At 41.1% G+C, this 14746-nt stretch overlaps 1 long non-coding RNA gene across 24 annotated transcripts in view; it reads right to left on the bottom strand.

The window, feature by feature from the left end:
• LOC125091580 (uncharacterized) overlaps positions 1–14746 on the bottom strand; it is a 49183-nt gene that overhangs the window by 25536 nt on the left and 8901 nt on the right. For 13 of the 24 annotated variants that reach the window (XR_007124685.1, XR_007124696.1, XR_007124702.1 and 10 more), the window contains exons 2-4: positions 13634–13774; positions 12822–13007; positions 4270–4385 (exon numbers count right to left, since the gene is read on the bottom strand). This is a non-coding gene — a long non-coding RNA (uncharacterized LOC125091580). Of the gene's footprint in view, positions 1–159; positions 261–4269; positions 4386–6231; positions 6372–8794; positions 9035–10360; positions 10564–12821; positions 13008–13633; positions 13775–14746 lie in introns of all 24 variants that reach the window. The other 11 variants (XR_007124687.1, XR_007124699.1, XR_007124693.1 and 8 more) reach the window with 10 other exon arrangements.

The raw sequence follows: 14746 nt of genomic DNA, 5'->3' as shown, positions 1-14746 counted from the left end.
GTCTCTGTCAAAGAAATGAATAATAAAAATCTTAAAAAAAAAAGGAAAAAAGAGACCATAAAACAAACTCTTAACTATAGAGAACAAATTGATGGTTACCAGAAGGGAAGTGGGTGGGGGATGGATGAAATAGGTGAAGGGAATTAAGAGTACACTTACCTTGATGAACACTGAGTTGAACACTGAGTAATAAGTATATGGAGTTGCTGAATCCCTGTATGGTACACTTGAAACTAATACAACACTATATGTTAATTATCCTGGAATTAAAATTTAAAAATACAATTAATTTTTAAAAAGATTATTTATTTATTTATTAATTTGAGAGAGAGAGAGCATGAGAGGAGAGAAGGTCAGAGGGAGCAGCAGATGCTCCATGGAGCCAGGAGGTGATGCAGAACTCGATCCTGGGACTCCGGGACCACGACCTGAGCCGAAGGCAGGCACCCAAAAAATACAATTAATTTAAAAAAAGAAATTATGAGTCAGCAAAAGCTCAAGGGTAAAGAAGGACATAGGAAGGAACAAAAACAATAAGGCAGGGTGATAGAGCAGAAATGTAGACCAAATATACCCAATGAAGAAACATCGAGGGTTTTACCAGATGCCTCCATTTCCTAATGGCTTTCTAATTTTCAGCCAAGAGAGGCACAGCCAACTCAGCAGTTCCTTTCATGGATTTCTACCAAAATCCCTACCTCCCTTACTGCTCACTATCCCCTGCAGCCTTACAAATTATGATCCTCTCACTGGATCTATCATTTTTGCTCCTCGTAACAAAAACCTTACAAAACCAGAGGTAAAATACAAAACTGTGTAATAAATTTGTTTTGTCCCCTGTTGATAGCACAGAGCTCCAAAAAACGGAGAGAAAAGAGTATTCTTTTGTTATTCATAAGAAGCCTCTTTTGACCACAACTGAGTTTATGCTTATGGGGTGACTCAAGGCGGGCCTTAGGATAGTTTAAAGAGAGAAGGGATGGCCATGCCAGAAAGACCATGCACAGGATTAGAAGGAGGGAATTTTCAGCCCCAGCTCCTAGACCTCTAAGGAGAGAAGGGCTAGAGACTGAACTTAATCAAGTGGCCAACAACATAGTAAGACCCCCAATAAAACTCTGAACACTCAGACTTCAGGGATCTTCCTGATTATTGTAAACACTGATGTGCCAAAAAGGCGACATTACTGGAGTCCAAGGTGAGAGTACAGAAGCTCCTTACCTAGAACACTGTGCCCCCCCCATGCCCCCCAAGACCTTGTCCTGTGTATCTCTTTCATTTGGCTATTCCCAAGCTGTACCCTTTATAATAAAACTGTAAGTATAGTGCTTTCAGGGAGTTCTGGAAACTGTTCTAGCAAATTAACAAACATGAAATGGCCATGGGAACCCCCGAATTTTTAGCCAGCTGGTCAGAAATACAGGTGGCCTTAAGACTTGCTGATGAGAAGGCAGTTTTCAGGAAGGCTCTGCCCTTAACTTCTAGGATATGGCATTAACTTGGGGTAGTTGGTCTCAGAAATGAATTGAATTGCAGGACAGCCAGGTAGTGACAGAACAATATCAATCTCTCATTGTTAAACTACCAAATAAGTAAATTATTTACTTTTCCTCAACACAGTATATTTTCATTAAGAAAAAGAAAATCGGGGCGCCTGGGTGGCTCAGTGGGTTAAAGCCTCTGCCTTCGGCTCAGGTCATGGTCTCAGGGTCCTGGGATTGAGACCCGCATCGGGCTCTCTGCTCAGCAGGGAGCCTGCTTCCCTTCCTCTCTCTGCCTGCCTACTTGTGATTTCTCTCTCTGTCAAATAAATAAATCTTTAAAAAAAAAAGAGAAGAAAAAGAAAATCAAGGAAACCACAATACCCCTCTACCCCCGCAAAATAACAATTACTTAGCTAAACCTGCCTCAAAAGATAACTAATGTTAACATTTTGGTGTACAGATTTCAACTTTTTAAAAAAAGATTTATTTATTCATTTGAGAGAGAATGAGAGAGAGTGTGAGCAAGGGGAGGCAGAGAGAGGGGGAGACAAGCGGACTCCCCCCGCTGTGTAGTGAGCTTAACCTGGGGCTTGATCCCAGGACCTCCTGATCAGGAGCTGAGCCAAAACCAAGAGGTGGATGTTTAACCAACTGAGCCACCCAGGGGCCCCTTAACATTTTTAACTTTACCAGGAAAATGTATCAAAAAGGTTACAGCAATTTGTTTAATTTCTGATAATGGGCAAAAACAGGATTACCTAAATTGAATTATGTCCAGACAGCACAGTTAATCTGTTTTTAAATCTCTTGGCCTGTTATTTTAAACCAACTTTGTTTTCTAATTAAATTTATGTGAGACCACAGAACAAAAATTTCACACTCCCTTAGACTTCTTTTTTTTTAATGTTTTTAAAGATCTTATTTATTTGACAGAGAGAGATCAGAAGTAGGCAGAGCAGCAGGCAGAGAGAGAAGGGGAAGCAGGCTCCCCGCTGAGCAGAGAGCCCGATGTGGGGCTCGATCCCAGGCCCCTGAGATCATGACCTGAGCCGAAGGCAGAGGCTTAACCCACTGAGCCACCCAGGTGTCCCCTCTTAGACTTATTTCTTAAAGAATGGTTCCTTGAATGTAAAATTCCAAATTAATGTGTAGGGAAGAAATGGCACAAGAATTTTAAAATTAACACACTTTTCACAGTTAACTGTCACAACAGCATGAGAAAAAAAGGAAGCAGAAAAGAAAAAGCCAGTGTGTCAAAGATTTTGTTAAAAATACTTCAGAGATAAGCTTAGATCACACTTTGACGTAAGAGTCCCAGATAGACACTCTCAAATTTTTCACATGCTGCAAATAGAACAGAAATCATGTATTTAAATTCACTCTTATCAAAATGGCCCACCCTCTTCCCTTCAACAGGGTATGAATGTGATCAATTATGGAATACTCTAATTCCGATTTTTTATTATACATTCAACCCATGTACGCTGAGAAGAGTTAACATAAGCAAGCCTAAGACTACTATCCTCAGGCCTGCTTTGCAAGGCTGGCCTTAGCTGGCACCTGGGAACTTTACAGGCAAACAGTTCCCTATCCCGGTAGAAAGCTTTTCCTAACTGATAAAGGTGGCTCACTATGCCTAGATTACTGGTAGAAATAATGTGGATCCTACCGAACACGTACTTTCCTTCTGAGAAGTGAATTTTGGTACACACGAAGCAGAAGGTGCCAGTGTGACCAGTCCTCAATAAAAACACAGGCTGCTGTGTCTCTATCAAACAGGCTTCCCTGGCAGCAACAGTGCACACGTGGTGCTGCATTTTTGTTGCTGGAGGATGTACTCTGCGACTGCTCACAGGAGGGAGAACATATGGAAGCCTGCATACAGATTTCTCCACACCCTTCTCTTTCTTCTTCCCTTATGACAATTTTAGAACAGTTATATATCCTTATTGTGCTGCTGTCATATATCTTGGCTGTGAGTACAACTACATGCTAAGGACTGTGACCTAGTGACCCCCAACAAACCATCTATTTTTTGATATTAAGATGCCAAATTATGTATTCTCCTCTAGGTTTCAAAACTGGGTTTTTATAACTGCAATTACATACATCTATTTACATTAATGATAATTAGATGTTTGGGAGTATTATTCTTATTGTCAAATCTGTTAAAATCATTGCATTAGATCTGTCAATAAATGAGGCTACATCTACAGAACATAAACTCACAGCTTGGCAGCTACTTCTGACTTAGAACAAAATGTCAAGCCACTCTTTAGGGGGAAAAAAAAAGCATCTTCCTAGCTAGGCAAATCATTCTGTTTTGAGATGGTACCTTTCTTCAAAAAAAGAAAAAAGAAGAAAAGAAAAAAAGGTGGTACATTTGTTTCCTTAACTTGTTCCCAGCAAGATACTTTAGTGATGCAAAAGTTCTTTTTAGATCTTAAGCTATTGGTCTCAGTTGTAAGATATCCTATATCCTACTTTTAATTAGTGACGTTACTATCAAGTTCCAGATAAAAATAGTCATTCTTATTTTAAATTTTAAAAAGTTCAAGCATTTCTCTCTACTTGGATGACTTCAAGGAGTGTAAAAAATCCCTTGGTGGCCCACTGTAGCTAACTTCCAGCAACCCTGACTCAGATCTATATATGCTCTCTCTAAACTGTCTAAAGTAGTTCTCTAGGTTCAGTTAGAAAATGAGGGAGTTTCTCCTAACAAACTATAGCTGTTGATTTTTATTACCACATTATCTTCTTTTAATACTTCCAAATGCATACTTACCCTCATCCCTGATGCCAGAAACAACATGTCCACGCTATCAATCTTCTGTTAGGTTCTTCTCCATGGGAACAAACCATACTTCAGGGCCATGAGAGAATTCATTGCAGCTTCTGTGACTAAAAATTACAGTTGGTAAGGAAATGATGAGTCAAGTATAAAAATAAATTACAAGGGCATTCACCACAGCTGACATGTAAGAAGTAAATAATCTTCAACAAGCCAATTTTTAAATTTACAAGATTGTAAGCATGCCCCATCAATGCAACCAGAATACTTGTTTCCACATGAAGAACATTCTTTTCCTGTAGCCAAATTATATCATAAAATTGCTTAATCGGTACAGAATTTGAACAGGTGGCATAATTAGATAAAATAAATGCTCAATAACATTAGACTAAGACAGCCTCACATTCAGGAAGTTTATATACCAAAAGTTTAAAGGTGGTTTTGGTTGAATGATGGGATTATAGCTTATTTTGACTGTATTTTTTATATCCTGTGTTATTTGAATTGTTTATAAGTACCTCTTCACTTTATAACCAGGAACAATAGCACTTCCATTTTGAAATAATCTAAGAAAAATAACCACTTATTAAAATTAATAGAAAACAATCTAATTTTTGGCTATATATGGCATCAAATAAGCAAGGAATGACTTAAGAAATTAGAGATTCACATGATGAAAATTATGATTATTAGGATATAAAGAGTTTAATAAATGTTTTTAGAAGGGGAGAAGAAATGTTGCAAACATGTTAAATCTGACCAAATGAATGTCCAAATCAAATGCTATTACAATATCCCCAAGTGAATTTTTTAGACAAAGCAGAATTTTTTTTAAAGATTTTATTTATTTATTTGACAGAGAGAGAGAGAGAGAGAGATCACAAGTAGGCAGAGAGGCAGGCAGAGAGAGAGGCAGAAACAGGCTCCCTGATGAGCAGAGAGCCCAATGTAGCACTCCATCCCAGGACCCTGAGATCATGACCTGGGCCGAAGGCAGAAGCTTAACCCACTGAGTCACCCAGGTGCTCCTAGACAAAGCAGAATTTTACAAAATAGTTCTTGTAGTAATTTATTTGAGAGAGAGAGACCGAGAGAGCAAGAGTGAGAGACAGTGTGCACAAGCAGGGTGAGAGGCAGAGCGGGAGAGAGAATCCTCCAACAGACTCCCCACCGAGCACAGAGCCTGATGAGGGGCTTGTTTCCAGGACCCTGAGATCATGACCTGAGCCAAAACCAAGAGTTGGCCACTTAACCAACTAAGTCACCCAGGCACCCCCTACAAAATACTTCTTAAATTCAGTTAATAATAAATTAGGGAAGAGTAGCTAAGAAAATATTGAGAAAGAATAAATAGGAAGTTTTACTTTAAACAAGAAGGGCATAGATTAGGGGTCAGCAAACTAGAGCCAATGAGTCAACTCCGGCTGCCAACAGATTTTATATTAGTCGTCTGTGGCTGATTCTCCAAGCAAATGGTTGCAGAAGAGACTGTGTGGCCCACAAGCCTGAAGTATGAACTATCTGGGACTTCTACAGAAAATGTTTGCCAACCTTTGCAGTAGATTCTTCAACTATGCTGTCTTATCTGTAGCCTCTGCTTTAAGGGAGCTCATACAGGCCAAGAAAAGGCAAATTTATGAGGTACTACAATCCATGAGTACCACAAGGAAGCAGAAGGTAGAAGGTAGAGAAATAAAGGTTGGGGAAGCCAGCTGATTGCAAAAGAATGAAAAGTGGGAAGAAGTTTTATTAAAAATGTGGGTGCTGGGGGCCACTCGAGGCCAATTAAATCACAATATCTTGCTTTGGTTTATTTTTAAAGTTCCCCAGTTAATTCTCAAGTACAACCGTGATAGAAAACCACTAAGCTAGGGGAAACGGCAAACACAGAGCATCTGCATAATGTCAATGGTGACGCACAAGAGCAATGATCCAAATGTACTGCCGATAAGGTACCTCAGGGCTGCTTCAATCTAGTTCCTGTATTCAATATTGTTCATTCAGAGTCCCACTAAATCCCCATCTTCCACTAGGTTCCACATGTTTACGTACAGTAAACCCCTATTAATGTGGTAGGCTGAGTGAGACTTCATTTCCTGGGACCAAAAGAACCAAATTAGTATAGAAATTAGTATCAGGTATATAGTTGCATGAAAAACCCTCAGCAGAAAGAAACATTTGAAATTGTTAGGGTATGACTCTAGAGTGAAAATCACACACAATCCCCGCCACATACCAGGATGAAACGTTTTTTAGAAGTCCAGCTTATATTGTGGCAAAGCCACTAGTTACGCAATTGCCTTTGTGACTCAGACATGTACCCATTCAGGGTGAAGCTCTGAGGCAATCGTAGTGGCTGGTATTACAGCAACTTCAAAGAAAAAAGCAAAGCAGGGTTTGACAGTTTCCCTTCCAACAATGATGTACAAATTCTGATACAATCATGAGGTGCTGACACTAGAAAGCATGATTTTGTCTCTATTATAGATTTCTCTATGCCTACAGATAGGCATGATTCTCAGTTACCATTCCAACAGGCATGGAATAACATGGATAGAAAACAGATTCACAAATCTGAGAACCACTGGACTAATTCTGTCAGTTCTGGTTCTAAACATATACCCATTTCCTTCTCTTTTTTATTTTGAACGACTTATTTACTTGAGAAAGAGAGAGAGAGAGAGTGCATGGTGGGGAGGGGGAGAGAGGGAATTGCAAGCAGACTCCCTGATGAGTGTGGAGCCTGATGCGGGGCTCCATGTCAGGACCCTGAGATCACAATCTGAGCTGAAACCAAAGGTTGGATGCTTAACCAATTGAGCTACCCAGGTGCCTCCTTCTAAAGACCTGTTTATTGTCACAGCTGTTGCACAGCCCTTTATGATCAGGTTTTGTTTCACATTATCCAGTATTATATCCTCTCCACTGAGTACAGTTGGTGGGATCAATCTATACACTGCCAGCGGCCTATAAACTGTCTAAGCATGAAAAAACACCGCACAAACAAAGATAAACTAAGCCAATTAGATGTGCTCAAACTCTTTGAAATTTGAGAAGAAACAATGGGAAAAAGTAATTAACGGTGAAATCTGAAGCTAATGGCAAAGCCAGGCAAAAGAAGATGAATGAATGAGGGAAAATATAGCTAAGACAGGAGAATAGAAAGCTGAATCAAGTCAATGGAACAGTGAACAGGTCCACTAATTCCATGTGCTTAATCCCTAGAGCCACCATAGATGAATTTCCATGCCACTGTTCTTGAGATTCCTGTGAAATCGCTATTTTCCTTACTACGTTTATCTGTCTGATAAACAACTGCTTCTTGACCTAAGCCTGTGTCTTATATCCTGAAACCAGAAATCCTATGTAATTTAGAAAATAGTAAGGAGTTGGGCTACATGAACAGAACTTTGGCAGGAATGTGAAATATTCAGACCTGATTATTACCTGGTGCTGGGATAGAGAGCAGATACATCCACCACAACCCTGGCTGGTTTTAAGAACCTCAAAGTGTGGCAAAGTTATTGTCACAGGACCACACATCTAGTGAATGTAAGTTTGACACAATCACAACAGACAAAAATTCAAATGGCTAAGGAAGATCACAGATGGGTGAGTGCTTCTGAAATTAGAAAGCAAATTTCAAAAGTGTCTTTATGGTATTACTTCAGACTATGGCATCTGGCTTGACTTACTCTCCAACATTTATACTTAAGTACAAGTTGGAAAAGTACAGACAGAGCATCTTTAGAAATGAATATTTGAAATGATGAGCATATATACTTAGAGGTCAAGATGTAAAAATGTAATACAAACACATCTCAATTAAATGGTAGTCACACTCATAGTCCCATCTAAGGTAAACTGTCCCAGCCAGAGGTAGTTCTGGAGAAAAGTCCTAGACAGCAATAAATTTTAGAATATGATCTGTCTTGTCATCCAAAGGAGAATGTACCAGGTGTAAAATACACCACCCGAGTGCTGTGTTACTGCATAACTCAGAAAGTGACTACCCAAGCAGCCGTGAGCTAAGCCACTGAAATTCTTGCACTAAACAATGAAGTTTGTGAAATGCAAAGACAGTGAGGCCCATAGCCAAGAGAGTTGAACCGTAAAGGACAGAGTTGGGAAATATGAGATACAGCCAAGGATACCAGAGAGATAAGCAAGGTTTAATGATGAGTAATTGAAAATTTATGAGGATGAAGACTACAAAGCTAGGAGGTAAACTAAAGCTTGAGTAGATATGAGGAAGCAGAAACAAAAAAAGAGAAAAAGAGTGATAAAGAGGAATTAAGACATGATGTATGACATGGTATCCACAATTAATACTGTATTGAATACTGAAAATATGCTAAGAGAGTATATTTCAGGTGCCTTCCTAGAAAATTTTAAGTAAATGAGAAGATAGCTTGGCATCCGACTATAGTAATCATTTCACGATGTGTATCAAAACATTGGGTCTATACATTAACTATATCCAATATTTATTTTAAAAAAGATGTTAAAGGTGACATACCAGAAGTAGGATACAAGCCCCCATTGCTGACATTCCCAGATCGGTCTTTGAACCACCATGTCTAATCCTCAGACCATTTTCCTCAGAGGGGAAACTGAATTTTATTTTTTTAATTGTCTTTATTCGAATACAGGGTTTTCTGTATTTGAATTCATAAGCAATCCTTGTCTATCTTGGAGGCTGGCCACGCTTAGCTGTAGGTGGTCCAAATCGCCTGGATGGCCCGAGAGAAGTCTGGTTCTTGAAAACAAAGGAGCCAACAATACCAGAAATCGCTAACAGGATTCCAGCCACAACTGAAGCTCACCAAGAATGTGAGTATTCTGGAATTGGCCAGGGAATCACATCTGGGAATAAGGAAGTGAGAATCTCCCCCACATATTTTAAGAGAAAAACAGTCCCTAATAGTCCATGACAAAACTGCTAATGAGGCATTTAAAGCCATCAAAGATGATCCTTGTAAGGGATCTGGTAACTATTGCAAAAGAGCAACCTCAAAGGTTTTCTGTTCACGGCCAGGTAGTAAACAATTTAGGCTTTGCAGGCCATGTGGTTTCTGCCTCACTGTTCTGAACTGGAGCAAAAAGCAGGCACAGACACCGCACACATCAATGTGGTACTATGTTCCAATAAATGTGGATCTGTAGACACAGTACATTTAACCTATGCCTGGAGTCGGCACACTTTCTGTGAGGGGCTAGAGTCCACTGCAACTATTCAGTGCTGCTGCAGCACAAAAGGAACCGTGAGCAACAGAGAATAAGCATGATCCTCTGTTCCAACAAAACCACATATTTGCAAAAACAAGCTGCCATGTGGGCCAGAGCTGGCCAAACCTTAGTCTATGCCAACTATTTGGACACTGTTACCTTACCAGCAATATAATTTATGGAAGCATTAACTGATTGGTATCCCTGTTATTTTCCACTCACTACGTACAAAGGGTTAATTTTATCAGTACGGTCCACTGGCAGAATGCAGTGTTTTTTTTTTTTTGTTTTTTTTTTTTTTTAAAGATTTTATTCATTCATTTGACAGAGAGAGATCACAGTAGGCAGAGAGGCAGGCAGAGAGAGAGAGCAGGGAGCCCGATGCGGGGGCTCGATCCCAGGACCCTGGGATCATGACCTGAGCTAAAGGCAGAGGCTTAACCCACTGAGCCACCCAGGCACCTCAGAATGCAGTGTTTATGCTGAATTCCAACAGGCACATACTGATCTGCACAGCAAGCTGCTCTAGCCCTTGGTGTGCCTGCACCTGAGCTAACACTGTGTAAGCAGTGGATTTTCAGTTGTGACTCTGACTCCTTTGATTCCTTTTTGTTGGGGTAGAAGAAAACATAACCCCATGGATATTGTCTAACACAGACATCATGCAGGAGCATGGGGGTGGGGAGAATACTCAAAGGTAAAAAGACAATGATAAACACACAGTGAATAGCTGTGTGTGGGGGGAAATGCTAGTTCATCCAAAGTGGTTATTTCCAGAAACTGAAGGGACCTACACATCCCTCACACCATTTCTCTTGCACATCTGTTTCCCCCTTTGAAAACAAACCCTTCGCACATGCCCCTGTCCTGGAAGAAGACAGTGACAAGGGCCCCATGAGGAGACAGGATATCCCAATGGCGAAGAATATGCTCGTCACATTGTAGTGCTTCAAGTACAGTAAGGTAGTTAAGATCTTTGGAGTGTGGCACATACAGTTCCACCACTGGCTCCCTGTGGCATGCTGGGGACACCACCTCTCTGATCCTCAGCTTTATTATCTACAAAGTAGGAATAAATCAGACTTCCTTAAGAGAGTTACTGTTAAGTTAAAATGAGATGACAAATATGTGTAAAGCACTTGCCCAATACAGGAAAGGCACTTATAATTAACTGATAATCACTGTTATTGTTATATGACCTCAGGCACAAAGTTTTTAAAAGTCACGCATGGGTGCTCCTACAGGCGTTATGGCGAGCCTAAAGAGAGAGATAAAAGAAAAAAAAAAAACAGACCTGCTGTCAACAAAAGTAAAGAGCAGATAATGGGAATAGGGAAGCCCTAGTTCAGATAGCAAAAGCCAGATTTATACAACCCATTTTGGCCCATATAGAGAAAGAGAGAGGAAGACTTGCTTTCTGACAGCATGCTAACACTCATATCCTTATACAAGACTGATGTTGTTTTAAAATAAGCTGTGAAGGAGGACGCCTGGGTGGCTCAGTCAGTTAAACGTCTGCCTCTGGCTCAGGTCATCATCCCAAGGTCCTGGGACTGAATCCTGCATTAGGATCCTTGCTCAGTGGGGAGTCTGTTTCTCTCTCTCCCTCTGCCTGCCGCTGCCCCTGCTTGTGCTCTCTCTCTTTTGCTCTCTGACAAATAAATAAATAAAATCTTAAAAAAAAAAGTTGTGAAGGACATGGAATATAGGGACTCCCCTTTGTATAAATGGCTAGCCCAGGCTTCTCCTTAGGGAAAAGACAATTTTCCTATCATTTCAGTTCCCTGTGCAGGCTAATTATCTAAATACTGGCAGTAGAAATTATCCAAATATGCCAGAGATCATATGAGGAACATTATGCTATGAAGGCACCATCTCAAGACCATCCTCATGGGAAAAGGTGACATTTATTACTTTTATGAAAAACGGCAGACAGCAATGAATGATCTGGCATTCCCTAAAAAAGCTTAAAGTCAGGGTGGGCCTCTGCAAAGGTATCCCAGGGATGATCATACTATATATGCTGCCTACTTTAACTCTGGACCATTTATGTGCTCCCTGGAGCCTATGAGGAGGCAGACCCCTTAGGAGCTAAAAACAAATACTAGTCCAGTTGATTTAAGTGCAATCCAGAAGACCCTGCTGCCTCTGAAATTAGTAACCCAAAGTGCTATATACTTGGCTGCCACTGAAATAATGAGTTTCTGCTATGAGCTGACTTTTGACAAGATATATGTAGCTCCACTGCCTGATAAAAACTCCCAACAAATCTGGTTAAAAAGAATAGACTCCCCCCATAAAGGAAGTATAATTAGTGTCATATTGACAACATTTGTGTCAAGTAGCTCATGCTACCTGGTTTACTTGGGAACCATTACAGTTCGGATCCTTTGCAGGGGTGATCACAGACTGGGTAAGCATGTAATTCACACCAACTATTTTGAGGAGGATGTACTACAGAATAAACTGCAGGCTTTTAAGGCACTGGTCCCCGCAAATGACATTTCTATGAGCCTCCCTGACAAGAGTCAGGGCAGTTGTCCTTTCTTTCCCTATTTACCTAAATCACCAAGAGGATCCCCTCTTCTGTTACACGTTCACTCATGTGGAAGAGCTAGCAGACTCTCTAAAACACTTTCCAAAGACATCCTTCACAATTCAGCCTAGGGAGGGGTTACAAAAAGGAAAAAGATTGCTTTCATCATCTGTGACCCTCCCACACTCAGCTCAGTCAGCCTCCACTGTACTGAAAGACTTGGCAAGTATTAAAAGGGAAAATGGAGGTGGGGGGTGTCTGGGTGGCTCAGGCAGTTAAGCACCTGACTCTTGATTTCAGCTCAGGTCATGATCTCAGGGTCGTGGGATCAAGCCCCACATCAAGCTTCACACTCAATATGGAGTCTGCTTGAGACTCACTCTCTTCTTTTCCCTCTGCCCCTCCCCCAACTTGTGCTCGCTCAGTCGCTTTCCTTTGCTCCCAAATAAAATCTTTTTTTTTTTTTAAAGGGAGAATGGGAAGTGGGGGAAAAACACAAGGTGTTGCTTAGTCTAACCCACCCATTTTTTTACCCCATTTTCATACCCTAATGGAACATTTATGATACTTTATGCTCTTACTGTTTCTTTATTCCTTTCTTTACTTTCATAAGAATGACAGTTCCATGATGTCAGAACTCTGTTATTACCTAGAACAGTCTCTGGCAACTAGTAAGCACTTAATAACTGTCTGTTTAGAGGAAGGGAGGAAGTGCCACATCACAACCATTTCTTCTCTACCCCCAACTGGGGGACCTCCACCCAAACCACTGGCAACTTACCAAGAATTCCCAACTGCATCACAAGGACATCCATGGCAATGGCGTTTCATTCTGGCTTGCTGATGAACCCACTGGGCAAGAAGCCTCAACATAAGTGACAGGTAGGTCTTAGTGTTGCTCTTGACCAATGACAAGGTTCTGGCTGCCCAGGAATCTGCATTTTTAACAGGCATCCCAGGTGATTTTCTGCGTAAAAAATTTTTACACCATGAACATTCCCTTCACTGGGCAAGAACAAGCTATTATAAAAATTTTTCAGTGTGCTGGGGCACCTGGGTGGCTCAGTGGGTTAGAGCCTCTGCTTTCAGCTCAGGTCATGATCCCAGGGTCCTGGGATCAAGCCCCGCATTGGGCTCTCTGCTCAGCGGGGAGCCTGCCTCCCCGCCCCCCGCCTGCCTCTCTGCCTACCTGTGATCTCTGCCTGTCAAATAAATAAATAAAAATCTTTATAAAAAAATCTTTCCGTGTGGAATAAAAAACATTTCTGTCTTACATGGCCTCCTTGGACTCAGATGGAACCTAGAGGAAGCACTGGGTAGAAGACACAGCACTGGCTTACATTCAAATCTATTTCCTACACCAACCAGCTATAATCTTGGGCAAGATAAGCAATTCCCTCATCTGCAAAAATGGAAGAATGAAAAAAGGAAAGGTTCTCATTAGTTTCTAACATAGTCTAAACATTTTAAGACATTTTTTTTTCATACTGTGATGGGGGAAAATATCAAGTAATCACCTAACACCAACTAAGACCACCTTCCCTGCCCCTACCCACTAACTGGTCTAGCCCGCCAAAGCCACTAGCCACTTACCAAGACTTCACAATGAGTAGATAACCATGCGCAGGACATTGATCTAAGCCTCTCCCAATTCTCTAGTAACCTCACTGGGCCAGGCAGGGTTCAATATACCTCTTCACCAGTGGTATGGCTTCTGATCACACTTGGTGCCACCTGGAGAACAGCAAGAAGGAAGAAGAAACAAATGTTAAGACCGAATAGCCAAGGTTTGAGATACAGCTTTGATTTAGTTTTACCACCTTAGTCAAGTCATCCAGCCCACACCATGGACCTCAGATTTTGCTCTCTACTTTATCTGGCAGACTGTTGCAATGTCAGCAATTATTATTTAATATAATAATTCCTGTATCCATTTTAAATGAGATTAACTTGGATACTGAGACACCAAGTAACCACCTATATCAAAGTGTTAGAACTCAGATATTAACTCATGCTGATCTTCCTAGCTGCCTACAAGTCTTTTCCCCTCTTTAGACCCTCTGAGTGGGGGTAAACTTGATTCCTTGGGGGTCCTTCTCTGTCTAGCAGTTATGACCCTCCATTCTGTAATTCTAGCTAAAAGAGCTTCCTAAAAGCGGATGAAACCTCCATCTATCTGGTCATTGGATGGCATTTGGTTCACATTAATGAGGAAAGGTAACAAAACCCTGGGCTCTGGGCCAAGGCCTGTCATTCACAGTCTCAATTCCCACCAGGACTCACTTTAACTGTGTGTGAAAAGGAATTAAACTATCTATTGCCTTATCCGATGCCCAGGTTACCAAAATGATCAAAGGGAGCTAGGCAGGCCAATGGCTACTCCCCTATCTCCCAAGACTCAACCACTAGGAAGAATGGGACTCTGAGACCTAAGACCCACACAGGATTAAGCCAAAGATCCCCAAGGGTCCTTTCTTTCTAAGAAAGCAGCCTAATGCCTCTAAGTTTCCCAGTCCCCAGCTGCTCAGCATGAAAAGCAACCCAGAAATCTGGCAATTCAGCAATGGCCCACAGCCCAAGCTATTAAAATGATTAGATGCTGGCAGCACCAGCAAATGCAACTAGGTTTCTTGTTACCCAGTGAGAGGCAGACAACCCTTGAACCCCAGGAAAATTCAAGGAGCAGTTTCTCAGGGCTCATTTTTA

The sequence above is a fragment of the Lutra lutra genome, chromosome X (assembly GCF_902655055.1).
Source record: "Lutra lutra chromosome X, mLutLut1.2, whole genome shotgun sequence".
NCBI lineage: Eukaryota > Metazoa > Chordata > Mammalia > Carnivora > Mustelidae > Lutra > Lutra lutra.
The sequence above is the reverse complement of the archived record's forward strand: the minus strand, read 5'-3'. Positions and strand labels throughout refer to the sequence as shown.